The sequence below is a fragment of the Rousettus aegyptiacus genome, unplaced genomic scaffold (assembly GCF_014176215.1).
Source record: "Rousettus aegyptiacus isolate mRouAeg1 unplaced genomic scaffold, mRouAeg1.p scaffold_m13_p_3, whole genome shotgun sequence".
NCBI lineage: Eukaryota > Metazoa > Chordata > Mammalia > Chiroptera > Pteropodidae > Rousettus > Rousettus aegyptiacus.
This window is the reverse complement of record NW_023416306.1, coordinates 56,451,872-56,463,337: the sequence shown is the minus strand read 5'-3', so window position 1 is coordinate 56,463,337 and position 11,466 is coordinate 56,451,872.

Sequence of the window (11,466 nt, the reverse complement as noted above, 5' to 3'; positions counted from 1 at the left end):
AAAAAACTCATCAGGCAAAACTTTCCTTGGTCAGTGCTTAAAATTGTCTACTGACATATTTCTCGCTAATACATATGTCATTTTGAAATTTTAAAGATCAGTTTGATGGTATGCAATAGGTAACCATTTCATAAGGCCTACTGTGCACTTTGTGACCATTTTACCTGTGAGCTAAGATTCTCTCTGACCTGAGAGAGAGAAAGAGTTCTCTCTAGCAAATGCATTCATTCAGCTATATGTATTAGCTTTCACTTTAGATACCTGGATTTAGAGCAGATTAAGACATTTGGTCAAAAGAGGCAGTTGCTTCTTAGAGATCTTGCTTTAAATATTGATTTTGTCTTTGCTGATAAGTATGGCACTCTCTGTGTAGATAGAGTTCTAACATTCTCTAGATGTGTATTAACTTATTTATTATTATCAAAGTCTCTCATACTCGATCTCATGTGAGCTATAAAGGTTTGGTTTCTTTTGGATTTAATAGGATCATTTTAGATTAATGCTAATTTATGAACTATCAGTCAATCTCCTACACTTTTTTAAAAGCCTAACATCCAGATATTCTGTTTCTCTTGGGCATTCTGAATTGCAGATTTTTATATGCTTATTGTTGTTCTCTGCCATGCTATGTTCAGAAATGAAGACTCTAACTATTATTGTTAATAAGAAAATGTTAACAAGGAGCATAGTTTTAAAATAGCTTGTTTATGATTATGAGATGAGAGGCTGCTATTAACAACAACACAACAACAGTGTAACAAAGCCACAACAGTCCACTTATTGTTCAACAGTTCTTTTACATGCATTGCTTTGAATCTAAACTAAAAATACATAGATTATTATTATCACCATTTAACAGATGAGGAAATTGAGGCATGGAGTTGCAAAGTAGAACTGCAATATATTCCTTTAGATTAAGCTCTTTGTACATTTGCTTTTCATCTTTAATGAGTTGCTTCAGATGAAGCAATGAGATGATAATAGAAATTTTTAGATATAATCTACATTTTAGAATCTCTGTGTTAGAGTTAGTGGGCAATTTATAACCCAATTGAAAAGAATTATAGTCCTCTATACAGAGATTTTGCCTCCTCATGTTTCTCCTCCACAACCCTCATGTTTCTCCTCTCACTTGTCTATTCTGCTAGAATGCAAAACTCCAGCATTGGTTTTCATGAAATGCACATTGTGTCTTCCAAGCTGTTTGAGGACTTCTGGTTGTCCGTAGTCCCTTTGGAAGGGAAGAAGAAGGGAGGACTGTTTGTAAAGCAGCTGTCATAAAAGAGTTAGATTGAAGAGCCATCACCAATGTCCACAATTAAACAAAAATTGAATCAATATATCACGATATAGTATTCAATAAAAAATGAGGCAAAATAATTTAATTTGATATGTGAAGAATGATACAGTGACATCAGTGACAGTTTTGTTTTTGGAACAATTTATGTGAGTAGCAGCTTTATGTTAGACATACTTGATACTCTTCTATTAGAGAAAGTTAAGAGTCAAATTTTAGAGGTTATTCCATTTAAAAGAAGATTAATTACAGTATAACTAATCAGTATATTTCTGGTTGTATTCTTATCAAAGGATCTAGGTCTTTTCTAGTTAATCCACTAACATATCTACCAAACTCTCATTTCATCATTTTCTGTTATTTGGGCATTTATATAATACAGGATTTGAAATGTCACAGATAAGTATTAATATTCTGTGCTAGTAGTGGAAGGAGAAAAAGAGCTATTTATCTCAAAGCTCTCTGTGCACTTGCTGATTACTCTTGTCTATGAGAATCAATAATTAGAATATTATTCAGTTAGATAACAGACATGGGTTCTAAACCCAAATCTCTTCCTATCTGACTGTATGATTTTTGCAGACTACCTAAGCCTTAGTTTCTCCCTCTGTAAAAGGAGAAGATTCAGTTAGATTATCTCTCTGGTTTCTCTAGCACTGATTTTTTTCCCTTTCTACCCTCAAAGAATCTAATGGCAACATCTGGAATTGATTCATGAAGGAAAGCATAATCATACTACTTGCCCCAACTCCCTTTAGCCTCAAACTACTATAACTTTTCATAGTCACAGAATATCCCTTCTCAGATGATACCATAAATTCAGAAGATTATACTATAACTTTTCTCTAATGGGCTAAAGGAAATCACTGCAGTAGAATTGGCATGCTTGCAAATAACCAATCTGTAAAATCAGTATACTTCACACAGTCTATTTTCCTTAAAAATATATTTCAAAGGGCCTATAGCCTATTTTCCCTCTTGGCATAATTTCACGTGTTTAGACGGCAAAGAAAAATGCTTCTTTCTTAAGTCTAGATGAAGAATACCTTAAATGTTGTAAAGTGAATGTCGTCTAGGTGGATTGTTTAAACGTTTATTCTATAATGTGACGAGGATGCATTTTGATCAAAACTGGCATTTCTCATCGATGAAGTTTCTTTCAGGAGTTTTTGGAAAATGTGTTTTTTAATTTAAATTTGAAATAAGTTAGATATTTATTGGGAGTTGCCAAGAAATGTCCAGGGAGACATAGTCTTCTTATATGAATTTTCCATAGACTGTCTAGCATATTTATAATGGACACAAGAAAAGAGTGGGTGTAAATACATACAAGAACAAGAAACATAAAGTGTAACTTGATATACATTTGTGTTAAACAAAGACAGAAGTGACAACATTAAATCTCTGCACATGTAGTTGAAAACCCTCTTAGTAAATAATCGATTAAAGTTCACTTATAAGAAAGGATTTGAGTATTTGGAGATTTAAAATAATATTAAAAAGAAAATATGTAAAAGAGAGTTTCGTGTCCTGAGAATTCTAAATTTAAAATAAATCCTGAGTCTATTTTAAGAAGCTAAAGAAATTAAAAAGTCAAAAAAATAATTAGGAACTTTTACTTGAAAATTATACAATAAATCACAATTATTCATATGAAGTCAGACGAAGATGCATTGTATCGGTAACAGTGGTTTCCTCTGTGTGATAGTACTTGAATGAGTCTAATTTCTAATGTTATTCATTTCTGCAATACTCTGATTTTATTAAAAATAAAAAATATTACTCTTGTTATTAAAGGAAAAAAAAACAGTGAAGAATTCTACACTAAACTTGTCTACTTTACTAACTTTGTAACTTGGGTAACTGAGACTTCATTCTGCCTCCCATAAAGTGACTTTTTGTATAACTATAATACAGTGTCCAAACCAGGTGTCTAATAGTGGTATAATCCACAGACCTTTTTCCGATTTCAGCAGTTATACTTGGGCTTATTTGTATGTGTGTTCAAGGTAATTGTTTCATATGTGTAGTTTCAGAAAATGTATTTAAAAAAATTAACCAAATTTGTATTTAGGGCTTGCACAAAAAGTAGTATGGTATTCCTCTCACATTATATAGGAGTTTTGCTTCCAATAATAATTGAATATCTCATAGCAGATCAGACTTTTGAGTGAGAACAACTAGAGAACCTATATCAAGTTTTTTAAAATTCTGTTTTAATGTGTCAAAGAATTACTGAGGCAGCCAAGATTTGAGGGACCAAAATCCCATAAAAAAGATAAACACATTGAGGTAAGGTTGGTATTTTAGACGTTTCCCCCTTAATTTATAAAGGGCATGGGCTGAGAGGCAAAGAAGCCAACACAGAGCATCTGTTAAGAGTCAGAGATGTCGATCAGAGCTTTCAGTCCTCTTTCAGAGGTTGGAAGACAAAAACTGAAATTCTATGAAATTCCTGGCTATGAAAACAGCCAGGAATTGAGGTGCCAAGCTTCTCAGAATATAGAAGTGCCAAGGAACCAAAGAGAACTCTTAGAAGTCTCAAGGTGATATGGAGCTAAAACTTCAAGTTCAGGTTCTGCCAAGGAAGAGAGGTCACTGGTGAATATTCCAGGCTTTCAGCTGGGACACCTGATGGTCTAATTCATATTTGATTAGACAAAGGAGCTATACTCTATTCTACCTGCTCAACAGAAGCTAAAGGTAAATTCAGGCCCTCTACAGTTTTTATGAGATTCAAACAAAAAATGAAAAAATAGGCCATAAAACAGGGCCAAATGAAACTAGGAGTAAAAACAGCCAATAAAAATATACCCACAGTTGATCAAAATATTCACGTTATCAGACATTAAAATAACTATGATTAATATGTTTTTTAAAAGATAATAATGTGATAATTTCAACAGTAAACTCTATAAAAAGAATGAAATAGAAGTTATAGAAGTAAAAATACAGTACTGAAATAAAGACCTCATGAGATTGACTTAACAGCAGATTGGATATAGCTGCTTTTTAAATTTTCTTTCTTTATTTATTTAGGTCCCAACATTTATTAATTTTTTAAATGTTTATTTTTTAATTCGTTTCAAGTACACAGTACATTGATTAGACATTTGTATAGTTTATAAAATGATCCCTTTAATTGCCTGTTCTTCTGGTTTCCACCTAGCCAGTATGTTAATGCCACTGCATTCCCTATGCTGTGCTCCCCATCCCCATGACCATCTATTAACTACTAATTTGTACTTCTTTAACCCTTCACCCCATTCTCCCAGCCCCCCCAACTCCTCATCCCTTCTGTTACCAAATTGTCCTCTATATTTGTGAGTCAGTTTTTGGTTAGTTTGTTCTTTTTGTTCCTTAGATTCCACTTATAAGTGAAATCATATGGTATTTGTCTTTGTCTGACTTATTTCACTCAGTATATTAATCTCTAGGACCATCCATGTCATTGCAAATGGTAGGACTTCATCTTTTTTAATGGCCGAGTAATATTTCATTGTATATATGAATTGTATATATAACTATTATATTTATAATTTCTTTATCCTATTGTCTTTTGATAGACATTGAGGTTGCTTCCATATCTTGGCTATTGTAAATTGTGCTGCCATGAATATTGGGGTGCATAGATCTTTACAAATTATTGTTTTGGTTTTCTTTGGATAAATACCCAAAAACGCAATTGCTAGGTCAAAAGGTATATAGGTTATTAATTTTTCAAGAAACTTCCAGACTGTTTTCCATAGCAGCTGTACCAGTTTGCAATCCAACTAACAGTGTATGATAGGTTCCTTTTCTCCACATTCTTGCCAACACTCATTCTTTGATTTATTGATGATAGCCATTCTGACATGTATGAGGTGATATCTCATTTCATTTCTCTGATAATTAGTAACCTTGAGTATCTTTTCATGTGTCTATTAGACATTTATATTTTCTCTTTGGAGAAGTATCTGTTCAGGTCTTCTGCTCTTTTTTTTAATTGGATTATTTGTTTTTGTGTGGCTGAATTGTATGAGTTCATTTTATATTTTGGATATTAACCTCTTATCAGATGTATCATTACTGAATATCTTCTTCCAAACAGTCAGTTGTCTTTTTGTTCTGTTGAAGGTTTCCTTTGCTGTACAAAAACTTTTTAGTTTGATGTAGTCCCATTTGTTTATTTTTTCTTTTGTTTCCCTTGCCTGGGAGATATATCCAAAAAGAAATTACCGTTAGCAATATCTAGAAGTTTTATTGTTTTGGGTCTTATATTTAAGTGTTTAATTCATTTTGAGTCTATTCTTATATACAGTGTAAGAGGCAGTCCAGTTTCTATTCTTTCTTTTTTTTTTTTTTTGTACCCATCCAGTTTTCCAAGCACCATTTATTGAACAGACTGTCTTTAGTCCATTGTATATTCTTGCCTCCTTTGTCATATATTAAGTGAGTGTATAAGCATGGATTTATTTCTGGGATCTCTATTCTCTTCCATTGATCAATGTATCTGTTTTTATGTCAGTACCATGCTCTTTTGATTTCTGTAGACTTGAAGTATAATTTGACATCAAGTAGTGTGATATCTCCAACTTCGTTCTTCTTTTTCAAGATTGCCATGGCTATTCAGGGTCTTTTACAATTTTATATAAATTTTAGGTTCCATGTAAATTTTAGGATTATTTATTCTAGCTTTCTGAAAAATGCCATTGGTATTTTTATAGAGATTGTATTGGATCTATAGATTTCTTTGGGTAGTATGGCCATTTTAATGACGTCGATTCTTCCTATTCATGAGCACGGCATATACTTCCATTTATTTGCATCTTCTTCAATTTTTTTTTAATGACATAATTTTCTGAGAGCACGTTTTTTACTTCCTTGTTAATTTGATTCCCAGGTATTTTACAGTGTTTGATGCAATAGTAAAAGGGATTGTTTTCTTATTTTTTTCTATCCCAAAGTTCATCATTGGTCTATAAAAATGCCACTGACTTCTGAATATTTACTTTGTAACCTACTACTTTACTGAATTCATTATTTCTACTCCTTCTTTTCCAATTCGGATATCTTTTATTTCTCTTTCTTGTCTGATTTCTGTGGCTAAGACTTCCAATACAATGTTGAAGAGGAGTGGTGAAAGTGGACATCCTTGTCTTCCTGATCTTAAGAAAAATGCTTTTAGACTTTCCCCATTGAGTATGATGTTAGCTGTCTGTCTGTCATACATAGCCTTTATTATGTTGAGGTATGTTCCCTCTATTTCCACTTTGGTGAGAGTTTTTATCATAAAAGGATGCTGGATTTTGTCAAACTATTTTTTGCATCTGTTGATATGATCATATAATTTTTATCTTTCGATTTGTTAATGTGGTGTATTACATTAATTGATTTGTGGATATTGTACCAACCTTACATCCCAGGATTAAATCTAACTTGATCATGGTGTATGATATTTTAATGTATTGCTGAATTTGGTTTGCTAATATTTTGTTGAAGATTTTTGCATGAGAGTTCGTAAGACATATTAACCTATAGTTTTCTTCTATTGTAATGCCTTTGTCTGGTTTTGGAATCAAGGTAATGGTGGCCTCATAAAAGAAGTTAGTAAGGTTTCCCTCTTCTTGAATTTTTTGTAATAGTTTGAGAAGAATAGGTGTTAATTCTTCTTTGAATTTTTTGTAAAATTTGACTATGAAACCATTTGTTTCAGGAGTTTTGTTTCTTGGGAGGTTTCTGTTTACTGATTCTATTTCATTGATCCTAATTGGTCAGTTCAGATTTTCTGTTTCTTCTTGACTCAGTCTTGGGAGATAGTATGTTTCTAGGAATGCGTCCATTTCTTCCAGATTGTCCAATTTGTTGGCATATAATTGCTCATAGTATTTTCTTATGATCTTTTGTATTTCTGTGTAGCCATAGTTATTTTTCTTCTTTCATTTCTGATTTATTTTTTTGAGTCCTCTTTCTTTTTACCTTGATGAATCTGGCTGAGAGTCTGTCAATTTTGTTTATTCTTTCAAAGAAAGAGCTCTTGGTTTCATTAATCTTTTGTATTGTTTTTCTAGACTCTATTTCATTTATTTCTGCTCTGATCTTTATTACTTCCTTCCTTCTATTCACTTTGGGCTTTGTTTGCTGTTCTTTTTCTAGTTTTTTTTTTTTTTTTTTATCGTAGGGTTAGATTGTTTATTTGAGCTTTTTCTTGTTTCTTGAGTTAGGCCTATATTGCTATGAATTTCCCTCTTAAGACTGCTTTTGCTATGTCCCATTGATTTTGAGTTGTTGTGTTTTCATTTTCTTTTGTCTCTAGGTATCTTTTGATGTCTTCCTTGATATCATTGATAACCCATTTATTAGCATGTTATTAAGCCTCCATTTGTTGGTGTATTTTCTAATTCTTTTCTTGTAGTTGATTTCTAATTTCATACCGTTGTGATTGGGGAAGACAATTGATATGAATTCCATCTGCTTAAATTTATTGAGACTTGTTTTGTGTCCTAACATGTGGTCAATCCTGGAAAATGTTCCATGCACACTTGAGAAGAATATATATTTTGCCGCTTTGGGGTAAAATGCTCTGAAAATATCTATTAAATCCATGTGGTCTAGTGTGTCTTTTAGGTCCATTGTTTTCTTGTTAGGCCCATTCTTTCCATTAGTGTCAATAATGTGCTAAAGTCTCCTGCTATTAGTATATTACTGTTTATTTCTCCTTTTATGTCAGTCAATTATTGCTTTATGTCTGTGGATGCTCCTATGTTAGGTGCATATATGTTTACTAGGGTTGTGTTCTCTTAATTTATTGATCCCTTTATCATTATGTAATGCTCCTTTTTTGTCTCTTATTATAGCCTTTGTTTAAAAGTCTATTTTATCTTATATAAGTATTGCTACCCTGGATTTTATTTTCATTTACATTTGCATAAAATATCTTTTTCTATCCCTTTACTTTCAGTCTGTGAGTGTCATTTGATCTGAAGTGGGTCTCTTGTAGATGGCATATGCATGGGTTTTGTTTTGTTATTCATTCAGCTACCCCATGCCTTTTGATTCGAGCATTTAGTCCATTTATATTTCAAGTGATTACTGATATGTACATAGTTACTGCCATTTTATCATTTGTATTTTTTTCTTCTTTCTTTTTTGCCCCTTCTCTTTTTACAGAAGTCCCTTTAACATTTCTTGTAATACTGGCTTGTTGGTGATGAATTTCTTAAGCTTTTCCTGTCTCTTTTTCTTACTTTCCATTTTAATCGAAAGCCCTGCTGGGTAGAATATTCATGGATATAATTATTGTTTTTTATAACTTTAAATATTTCTTGCCAGTCTCTTCTGCCCTGCAAAGTTTCCACTGAAAAATCAGCAGACATTCTTATGGGGGTACCTTTGTAAGTAACTAGCTGCCTTTCTCTTGCCACTTTTAAGATTCTCTCTTTGTCTTTGACCTTTGGCATTTTAATTATGATGTGTTTTGGTATGGGTCTTCTTGAATTCCACAGCAGCTTTTTATTAAAAACTATCCAGACTTAAAGCATTAAGAGAAAAAAATAACAACTAACAGAAAAAAAAGCATGAAGACATACATGACATCTGAAGAGATAATATCTGAGAATTTTCGAAAATTGATGAAAGTTATCAAACCCAAATTCAAGAAGTATTTCATACCTCAAGCAGGATAAATGTAAAGGAAAATCCATCTAGGTACATTGTAGTAAAACTGATGAAAACCAAAGACAAACAAAAATCTTAAAGGCAGCTGATAAAAAGACACATTATATGCAAATGAGCAATGACAACATGTCTGACATTTTAATAGAAAAGGTGAAAGCCAAAGGAATATAAATTTTTAAAGTACTGGAAGAAAATAAATTTCTACCTAGAATTCTATATCCACCAAGAATTAATTTCAACAGCGAAGGCAAAATAAATAAATTTACTAATAAACAACAACTTTCAGAAACTCTTGCTAGTAGTCCTATACAGGAAGAAATATGAAGAGGAGTTTTGGGGGAGATTTTCATAAAGAAAAATGGAAATAGAAATGGTACATTGTTGAATAAACTTAATCAATATATTAACATGTCTTTGGAATTTAAAATATGTGAAGAGTGAAAATACATAAACACAATAACCAAAAGGTATAAAAAGGGCAATTGTAGTTAAAGTGTTTAAAGACCTATTGTTTCAAATGGGGTACAAATACTTATTTACTCTAGATTCCTATAAATCTAGGGCACACTTTCTTATAATTCTAGGGCACACTTTCTAAAAGAGTAAAAGATTATATAACCAAAAGCTAATTAAGGGGGACATAAAATAGTAAACTAATCCAAAAGAAGGCAAGAAGGAATAAAAAAAATACGTATACAATAGTAGAAAAAGGAAAATGAGTTAGATAACAGATTCAAACTCTAAATAAATGTACTAAACTTCAGTGGTGAAATAAAGGTTGTGAAACTAGATTTAAAATACCAATTTAATCTCATTAGTTCTGCTTTTAAGTCCTTTCTTCACAGTTTTTCAAACTTAGATTTTCCTTTTTTCCTAGTTTACAGGAGAACATCCTCTCCTCTCTTAGCTCTTTCTGCAATTTCCTATGCTTGGTGAAATTTGCTAATCTCTGAGACAGGACGGGAAAATGGGAGGAGAACAGTATTTTGCAACTGTATGACACTTCCTGAATGAACATGGAAAAAAGCACTTTACTTCCTTAGGCTTCCATTCCTTCATCTAAAATATAAATCTGCTGGAATCAGTTTTCTCTTAGCCCTTTTCAGTCCTAGGCTCCTTTTAATCATGGGCTCTATATCTATGCCATAGGGATAAAGTTTATCATAATCTCTCACATTTTAAATGAAGTTTGAATGCTGTTGAGAAGGGCCAGGAACTGAGACCTCATATATCATCAATCTCTGATTATATATTCTTTATCTGCAATGCCCCAGATACCAAATATAAAGATGAACCGTCTGGCAGGAGTGTGATAGAAAGACAAAAGTAGACTGGTGGAGGGAAGAGATGATTAGACTTAGAAGAGCTTAGGTTCTAGACCTGACTCTGCTTTTAATGAGCTGTGTAATATTGGGCAAAGCACTTAAATTTTTGGGCACTGGAAAAATAAAGTTCCCACTATTGCTAGCCTCATGCTCTGGGACAATGTTACATGTAGAATTGTTCATTGGTGACTTTGTGCTCTTCAATAATTATATTCCTTCTGCTGCATCTAAGATTGACTCACAGTATGTAATAGTCTGTTAACTACAGTATTTTCACTCAATGAGCTTCACGCTGGTGTTGTATAATAGGAATGGAGCAGGATCAAGAAGCAAGGATTTAATACTCCCCTAACTCTGTGATTTTAGATAATCCATTTTAATCCTGCTGCATTACCAGGAAAATGGAAGTAGTAATACTTGCTCAGTTTTCATGACCAAAGACAATAATAAACAACAAAGTACTTTGTGAACTGTAAAGCATTTTATAGACCTGAAGTGTTATTATTGAAATCTTTTATAAGTAAACTTTAAAGTTTACAAATATGATTTGAGCAAATAACAGGGAACTAGAAACAAGACTAATGTAATGATTTCTGTTTATTAATTACTGTGTTTTAATATCTTGACTCTGCCAATGAAATATGTGATAGGGTCAAGCTGGTGGCTGAAGTTTTCTTCACCTGTCCATCTCCAACTTCTTGTTCTTGTATAAAGAGTTTGGATTACAGCTCACTTCATCTTTCTCCATGTATTTACACAAATATTTGGAGTCCCCCCACCCTCCCCAAATAATTATATCATACTTTGTGGTCTGCAAACTTGCTTAAAAAAAAATAACATGTCTTGCAGATCATTAAAGAGTAATAAATAAAAACCTACTTTACTCTTTTTTATTGTTGCATATTATTCCATAGGTTAGGAATACTATTAATGTTATTAAAAATACTTCAACTAATTGATAGTTGTTTTGGGTTCTGTAATACATGAGAATATTTTTATAGTAAGGATTTCTAAGAATGCAATTGATCTACTAAATAGTTATTATATGTAATTAGGTAAGTATTGCTTAATTAAATTCCAAAGGCAGAGTTTACTTTTTCTAAATTATGCTCCCAGCAACAAAATATGAAATATCTTTTCCCCTCCACCTTCATCAACACTGCACATGATGAGTATTTAAATTTTGGC